We start from the raw sequence: 8,971 nt of genomic DNA on the forward strand, positions 1-8,971 counted from the left end.
AGAAAAAGCCAAACTTCGTGAAAATCGGATGAGATTTGGCAGAGATATGGGGGTGGAATTTTTTACCCATGTCTATATACGAATCTTGGGGTAAGATTTGGACATGAATTTCGACCAAAAAATCGGTGTCGAGCTTTGAATGCCACATTAATCTAGTGGGAAAACCATGAAGAAAAAGCCAAACTTCGTGAAAATCGGATGAGATTTGGCCGAGATATGGGGGTGGTAGTTTTTGACCCATGTCTATACACGAATCTTGGGGTAAGATTTGGACAAGAATTTCGACTAAAAAATCGCTGTTCATATTTGAATGCCAGATTAATCTAGAGGAAAAACCATGAAGAAAAAGCCAAACTTGGTGAAAATCGGATGAGATTTGGCCGAGATATGGGGGTGGTAAATGTTGACCCATGTCTATATACGAATCTTGGGGTAAGATATGGACATGAATTTCGACTAAAAAATCGCTGTTTATATTTGAATGCCAGATTAATCTAGAGGAAAAACCATGAAGAAAAAGCCGAACTTCGTGAAAATCGGATGAGATTTGGCCGAGATATGGGGGTGGAATTTTTTACCCATGTCTATATACGAATCGTGGGGTAAGATTTGGACATGAATTTCGACCAAAAAATCGCTGTTCATATTTGAATGCCAGATTAATCTAGAGGAAAAACCATGAAGAAAAAGCCAAACTTCGTGAAAATCAGATGAGATTTGGCCGAGATATGGGGGTGGTAATTTTTTACCCATGTCTATATACGAATCTTGGGGTAAGATTTGGACATGAATTTCGACTAAAAAATCGGTGTCGAGCTTTGAATGCCAGATTAATCTAGAAGGAAAACCATGAAGTAAAATCCTATATCATATATATATTCTATTTTAGAAGCTGTATGTCAAGTTTGGTGATTCTAGCCAAAATGAAGGCAGCTGCCAAACTTTCAGCAAGCTTCCAGTTTGCTTTATGCAAATCGGCATAAACTAATTTTAGGTTGGATGACAGCCGCAAATTAATTCAAATTGAGTGATCACCGCAAGGCAAACAACTGCAACAACGAGGACGTGAATCAAGCCAATGGTCCCACGCCCCGCGTTCGTCGTCCAGCCCAGAGAGAGAGAAATTGCTGGCAAAGCCTCTAATATATGGCACAATATATATGCCATAATATATGCAGCCTTATTACACACTCACTGCTGCAGTTACAGGCGCTCGAATGAAATCGCATGCACATGCATGGTATATCAGTGTCCTGGGTGCGGGCCTTCGCCTGGGTCAGCTGGTGCCAGTTCACCCGGTCAGGCGAGGTCAAACACCATTGTTCAGCAATCTTAAATTTCCATTGCATGTTGCTAACAAAATTAATGTGCGCCTGGAAAAAGCGTCGCTTAAACGGAGTTTTATGCATTTAACTTTGCCGTTAGTGCTTAGGCTCAATGTAGGTTAAAGTTGATCATTAACGATCCCATAAATATAAAGTATTTAAATTGCATCTTTGCTTCTGACCAAGAGCTTGTTCGACGTGTCAGCAGCAGTTAACCGGTAAGATTGTTTAACTGTTGGCCGTGTCATGTCATCGATGGACATTGATCGGAGACAAAGGACTCTAGACATCTAGCAGGCCGCCCATTTGTCAATGCAGCTGCTCAACGTGCCCAACGTGTTCAACCTTGGCAGACTGCTTGCTGTCTGTAACTGGTCTGCAATTTGCGTCACACACATCTTGAAGTCAGTTGTTGCTTCCCCTTGGCTTGGTGTCATAAGCAGCCAACCGATAATCAGTCAAACTGTGCGGCGTGTGTCTTGCCCAAGTGACGTTGAATCTATGACTGTGGACTGTGGATTTCGTTGGTCACGTAGCCAAAGCAGCCATTTTTGTTTGATTTATTTACCTGGCACGCTGCTAACTGTTAACTGTCATCTGTGGCGACATTAGCCAGTCGCCGCCTGACCAAGATGATGTTGTGTGTGTCGGGATTTGGTTAACAACAGCTGTGACCATGCTCCAGGCTGGGCTAACGCCACGCATGCCAAATATCTAAGCGTCACGGATGAACAACTGCCCGACTAGGTAGGTAGGTGACTGGCTGACTGACAGACTGCCTGTCTGCCTGACTGGTTGAGTGAGTGATTTTTTTGTGTCCACTGTCTTGGTTATCAACTGGCGTCCACGTGTGTTTTGCGGTTTGCTTTGTCGTCGGCGAACATGGCGTATACGTATCGTCTATTTGTTATGCTCTTTGGGTCTGCGCGCAAATTCAATTTGTTCCCTGGTCTTGCCGCATATGTTTGTTTATTTAGGGAACCGGGTGGTAGCAAACCCAGCTCCATCTTTATTTGTTGTACACAGTTTATAAAGCTTTAATTTTGTGGTGAGGCCTTTATTTGTAAACTTTTATGAACTGGTTAGCTGTTAAATAAGACGGAAGTCCGAAATAATATTTTAGATAATCGATTATTTTCGATTCAATAAAATTTTACTTATATTTTACATAACTCAGATGACTGATTTAATAATAAGGCTATTCGAGTTCACTTTGGCATTAACTAGTAAATAATCCATAATTTAGATATTTTCACAAAATAATTATAATGTAAATTTTCGTAAAAGTTTTGGGCAATGTTCTTTTCAAATTAGTTTATCGCGTGTCGCCTGCATAATTTGTGCCCAAATTAAGTATACGCCATGTGTTGCCAAGCTGCCGATTTGCATGTTAGCGGAGTGGCATTTTCGGTGGCTACTGCCACTGTCCTTCGCTGATTGCACCAACAAATTGCAAACTTATTAAGTTTATTAAAAACAACAGCAGCTCTACAAAGACATCACTGGCAAACGAAGACAACCAGCATAAATTCCACTTTGTTGTGCGCTTAACTTTCGCTTCTGCAATTCTGCATAATTTACTTGAAGCATTTTGCAAACAATGCAAACAGCACTGACATCGTCCCAACTTCACCCCCACCATCCTACCATCTCGTTGGCAAGCACCAATTTACAGTTTCAACTGCAAGTTGCAAGTTTTTCGCAGATGCTCGTTAATGTTTGGCCAGTTTTTAGTTGCTAGCTGGCCCAATGCTCGGCTCGGCTCTGTTATTCATTATCAAAACAAAAGGCCAGCAGCCTTTTAACGTCCATAGATGGTAGCGAGTTCTCGTTGTCGCAGGCAGCTCTTCGAGCCATTTGCATGGCGGCCTGTTGGTCTCGTTATGAGTTCTGGCGTTTGTTGTTACCATTAGCTATAGCTATAGTTTGCTTCATATTTGTTTTGATTTCATTTCTTTTTGGCAGTATTTGTTTTACTTTTATACGTATTTAAAATATGCTCAACGTCTGTGCAGCAAGTCAGCGGGCGGGCAAAAGTTTTACCCTGTCTGTTTCAAATTATTTGAAATGACTGTCTTAATGCAATTGTCTTCAATTTTATTGTTCAGCTTTTATTTTCACATAATTATGCGAAATCGGGATTCTTAATATTTTCTTATTTTCATGTCAGTGTGTATCTGCTGTCCCATTTAGATTGAGAAGGGAAAAAGCTCAAAATGTTCAGAATTACGATGAGTTTGCAGCTTGTTTTCTTGTTGGTTGGTTGCATGCTTACTGATTTGTTTGCCTTAGAAAGTTGGTCCACGATTTCATTTTCAATTTGTAACATCGCCTACAGCTGCATCCCGAGCCTCTTGCAATTTACGCTAGCTTGCAGCAACTTTATCGTGCTGGGCCTTAGCTCTGGTCCTGGCTTTGCCAACGGGCTTACTTGGGCAGGATGGCAAGAAGCAGGTAAATTTCTGTGCACATTTTCTACATTAGTCAACATTAAAAATTTATTTGCTTTGAGTAGATTACACGCATACAGCGCGTTATGGATAATAAGAAGAAAGTAGAGCAGAGACACAGGCGAGGAGGGCAACAATAAGAAACTGCCGTCTAAGTTTTTGCATATTCCCCTATAACCCACACAGAAGTTATAAATAAATACAAAGAAAAATAAAAGTAAAACAGAAAGAATAGTGCCGGCGAGCGCAAATGAGCTGCCTTCAAATTAAGTGCAGCTGGCAGCTTCGCTTTGGCTCGGCAACTACTTTAACAAACTTTTACAGCGCTTTAAGTTTTCCATTAAAAGTCGCGGCCTGCATGAAGCCTTGAATTGGCGGTCCAGTGCCTTGTGCCAGGACTTAATGACGCCTGCCTGGCAGCCCGTAGTTAATCACCAACGGCTACCGCATCAGCCTCGGCCTCCATACGTACTGAAACTTGTTTTCAATTCAACGCCCGGCAGCTGCCCAGCTGATGGCAAGAATTATTGCCGCCAGGTGAGGCTCCGGGCACTCGGATATGTGTTAAATTTTGTGTGAAAATTGTTGTTCGAAATGGGCGCGAGAGCTATTGTTCGCCGAGATGAAGCAATGTCTGGAAATATACCTGTATTTTTTGTGTACATTTTTTTTATTGAGCTGCGTAATACACATAAGCATCAAATTATATAATTATTATTTATTTTTGTATGCCATCTTATATTGGAAATTAATGTATCTGAGTGATCTTTCAGGCCGAAAAATTATTTAAGAAAATCTTCAAAATTATTTGGTGCTTTCGCTATGGATAGAGATATTTCCTAGGCCGGCGCTTCTATAAATTTAATGACTTTGGCATTGGATGCAATTGAAATGAAATTTTGGTCAGATTAATTTTATTGCCTCATAAATATACGAAAATGCACATCATTTAAATATTAAACCTTAAAGTCTTCATAAATAACAAGCACACTTTGCTTGCCGTGCAGATAAATAAAACGAAACGTAATACTGGAAATGATGCCAATTTAGTTGTAAACAGTTATTTACAATTTTTGAATAATAAACATGCCAAATTGCGAATACCAAAACCGAACATGCAATTGTTTGCTGATTTGTGTTGAGGACAATAAGACCTTAAGGCGCTGTAAATGCATTTATTTATTTATTTATTTATTTTGTATTTGCGTTGCATTTTAATCAAAACCGACAAAATGTACAGCCCCTTGTAAATCAATTGCAGCTGGGTGGTCAAATTGGGTGGGTTTTCCAATTAAAGACAGGTGTTTATTTTCGGAAATTCAATTGAGTGGAATTTACCCGACAAGACATTTTGTCAGCTGCTCTGCGGCTTGAGTAATAATTAAATCAATTACGCATGGGAAACTAAAATGCTCGCTTACCGTTGGGAAAGACAAGCAGTCAGACTGTCTTAATATCTTATGACAGTTAAAGGGCTTTTAGGTTCTCAAAACTAGATAGATTTGCTTAAAAATGCCATACAAATAATATAAGTTACATTTCTGCTCTGCAACTTAACGAGTAACCCTCGCAATTGGGCGGTAATTGAAATTTTTCGTCAGCTACAAATTGCAATTGGTAGGTAATAAACAAAAGGCATCAGTTTGTAGTTTACCTCTGCGTGTACGATGAAAGTAGCTCAGGGCGGATGCGTTATATGCAAATTGCGTATACGCAGCGTGACATGTTGTATGCCAGCCGAACAACAACAAAACTATGTGTCTCATTCACGCACTGAAAACGCAGACACAATGCCAAATCAATTATTCAGGCCCAGTGCATTAGCGCTCAGCCCACATTGGCATAATTTGTCAGCTGTCGAGAGTCCTGCCTGCCTATTAAATATGCCGACGTGCAAAATAAATTACCAAAGTGCTTGTCATTGAGTGCTAAACAAATAACAAACGAATCAAAACGACATACTATACGGCCCGTCATTCAGTTTTGCTGTGAGTTTACCAACTGAGCCTGAACTGAAAATCAAATCAAACAATCGACAGTCGCCAAGAACTGGCCAAGTAAACGTATTGCACTTTGTTTTGTGGTCTGGTGAATTGCAATTGCCAATCAGACAATGTCAGCACTTTTGTTGTCTTTTTGTTGTTGTGTGGTTGTTGTTGCTTTTTTTGGCTTTATCGCATTGACTTAGTCTAGTTCTTTGTCAATTGTATAGACGTTGCGTACAGCTATGCGTACATACTATACATGGATTAATTAATTGCTTAAACCACTTCAAATATAAGTATAATAACAATAGTAACAGTAATCAATATTGCCGAAGTTCAGTGCAACAATTATCATTTGCAAGCCCTTTATTCAAGCCCCAAGTACATGTAAATTGTACAACACTACTTGATGCAATTTTGTATCTGTGAATACACGCAGCGAGTTTATATAAATGCATTACGAGTGCTCGTAACGGTCGTACAGCAAAGGCCAGAGGCCATACTAATTATGTATTAAATTCCAATATTTAATTTCCCTCGCAAAGCATAAATATTAATGCAGTTTGCGAGAAATTATTAACTTTTTATTGTCGGTTCGTTGGGTTCACGAAACTCACAGAAAGTAACTTTGTTCATATTCCAACATATTATTTTATATATGCTTATACAAGCTTATAATAATAATGTGACGAGGCGTATGATTAAGTTGTTTAAAAATTATGCATGTTCAAAAATATATGCATAAAAAAGGAAGTTAATTTATTTGATTTATTTTTTTGTGGTAGTTTGAAATTAACATAAAAAGGTTTATCTTTTTTGATTGAAGAGTTACATTGTTACTAGCATTATGATAAATGGGAAAGGAATATTAAAGTACAAACAAAACACGTGGAAATAGGCAATCGATGGTGAGTTGACTCGGCATAATTTTACAAATTTAAAGTGAATAGTGTCAATGCGGCGCTCCAGTCGACCTTCTATCAGCTTACAAGTGTATAAAAGACATTAAGACCCTTTGGCGCACATTCAATTAGACATTCTGATTGGTCGTTAGCCACATGCCAATTATGTTACCTTTCTGGAAAACCAATTAGCCATTTTATATATCCGACCGTGAGTGGGGCCACAAGCTGAAACTTCAAACCGGGCACCGACGGCAATTTGACTGGGTTGATGATACCTGTACCTTTACCGTAAACCAATTAAGTCTCAAAAGGAACGGCGCGTTGTCCTTGTGCATTAATTGGATTAAATATGTCTAGTTTGAGCGGAACAAAACGGTTTTGGTTTTGAATGAGTTACAAAGCTTTAGCTCACGGTTAAATATAATTTTCCAAGCAATTATTGCGTCTAACATATCTTTTGGGCTAGAATCTATTGTTGTTGATAAATGCCCTTCGTATAAAACGAGAAAAATGGGTTTTGAATAAATTACAAATTGTTAATACATGTACTAACAAACTAATACAATATGTTTGCAACAAAAATAGAAATACTTTCGAGCTTTTACCAGCAAAATGTTAATTATTTTGAGCAAAACGCGCTCAAGCTGAAATTGGCTTAGTGTTTGATATTATTATTAAATTTGATCAGAAAACTTGTTGAGAACTACTGCAAGTCCTTTTCATGGAATAAAATTGCTTGAAGGGCCGACATCCTACGCAATACACGCTGACTTTCACAACAACGTAAGATACCAAACTAAATGTCCTTTTATTGAGCCAGACTGTCATAGGGCATATCTAATGCCAGCTTGGGTGAGTGTGTATGTGTGTGTGTGTGTGTGTGTGTGTGTGTGTGTGTGTGAGGCTGTGTGTGTGTGTGAGGCTGTGTGTGTTAGTGGTGCGACACTTGACAAGCGCCTGGTAGGACAAACATTGCCCTGTTTTGCAGTGTTCAATAAATGTCAACAAGTTTTCAAGCCATAATTGAAACACTTCAAGAAGTTTGCATGAAACGTCAAAGAAATTCGCACAAAATCCAAAAAATTTGCAAATATCCCTGTTTCTGCCCCAATATTGTTGACAAAAATCTGCATCAGCTGCAGGCTGTCAAGTAAGTTCAAGAGTCAACAAGGCTTTACGGAAAGTTTTCCTTATGGCTTAGCTGCTGTCCCTGCCGTAGGGCAATGAACATAAGTTAAGACTATAAACTATCAAAAGGTCACACAGTTGGTTCTTTGTCAAACAATGCAATTTTCAAGAAATTCTCAAACAACAACAGCAACCGCAACATGAGCAATTTGTCTTCCAGCTCCTGTGAACTACAAGTTAATTAATGAATGGCAAATGCTGACAAAGTCTTTTCCTTACATGAAGAATATTCAATTTTCCTATATATATGTGAACTTTCCAGAAATGACTTTATTTTTATACCCTGAACCCATTGAAAATGGGTAAAAAGGGTATATTGTATTTGTGCAAAATGTAAATATATGTAACAGGCAGAAGGAAGCATCTCCCCATAGAGTATATATATTCTTGATCAGCATCAATAGCCGAGTGGATCTAGTCCTGTCCGTCTGTCCGTATGTATGAACGCAAGGATATCAGAACCTATAAGAGCTAGAGATATTTATGATGTAGGTCCTCCTAGTGCCTGCGCAGATCGAGTTTGTCTGCGATAATCGATAACTTGCCCCGTTTCCAAGTAATCGATAAAAATCTATATTGAAATCCTGTTTTTTGGGCAATTTTGGTAAGTAATAAGAGCTAGAGTCACCAAACATGACGTATAGCTTCTAAAATAGAATATATATATGCATTTGATGTTGGAAGAAGAGGGTTCAGGGTATCCCCTAGTCGAAAGCTCCCGACTAGAACCTCTTACTTGTTTTTTTTTTAAATATATGCAACTTATGCTTTTCGATTATGTCCACGGTTTTTTATCCCACTTTTGCCAAGTTTTTATAAGCCATAATAACAAGCGATATGAAAATTTAGCTCTTATATAATCGAATAAATATTGTCCAAACTTTATTCATAATCGTAAACGCTGTTCCACAGAAGCAACTAGCACAAAGTTTTCGTTAATATATCAAATTTTTTGCATCGGTAGAAACTACATTTGAAATCACATAAAGTTAATACGAGCAAATTTACAAGTTTGACACAATTATTGATAACCTATACGTTTACCTATTCATTTTTAATTTCTATGCAGAAATGTCTGAGCAAAAAAGTAAATCAGTAAATATGTAAGAATAGGAGAT

This window comes from Drosophila novamexicana, unplaced genomic scaffold (genome assembly GCF_003285875.2).
Source record: "Drosophila novamexicana strain 15010-1031.04,08,12 unplaced genomic scaffold, DnovRS2.1 tig00000009-arrow-pilon, whole genome shotgun sequence".
In the NCBI taxonomy this organism is placed as follows: Eukaryota; Metazoa; Arthropoda; class Insecta; order Diptera; family Drosophilidae; genus Drosophila; species Drosophila novamexicana.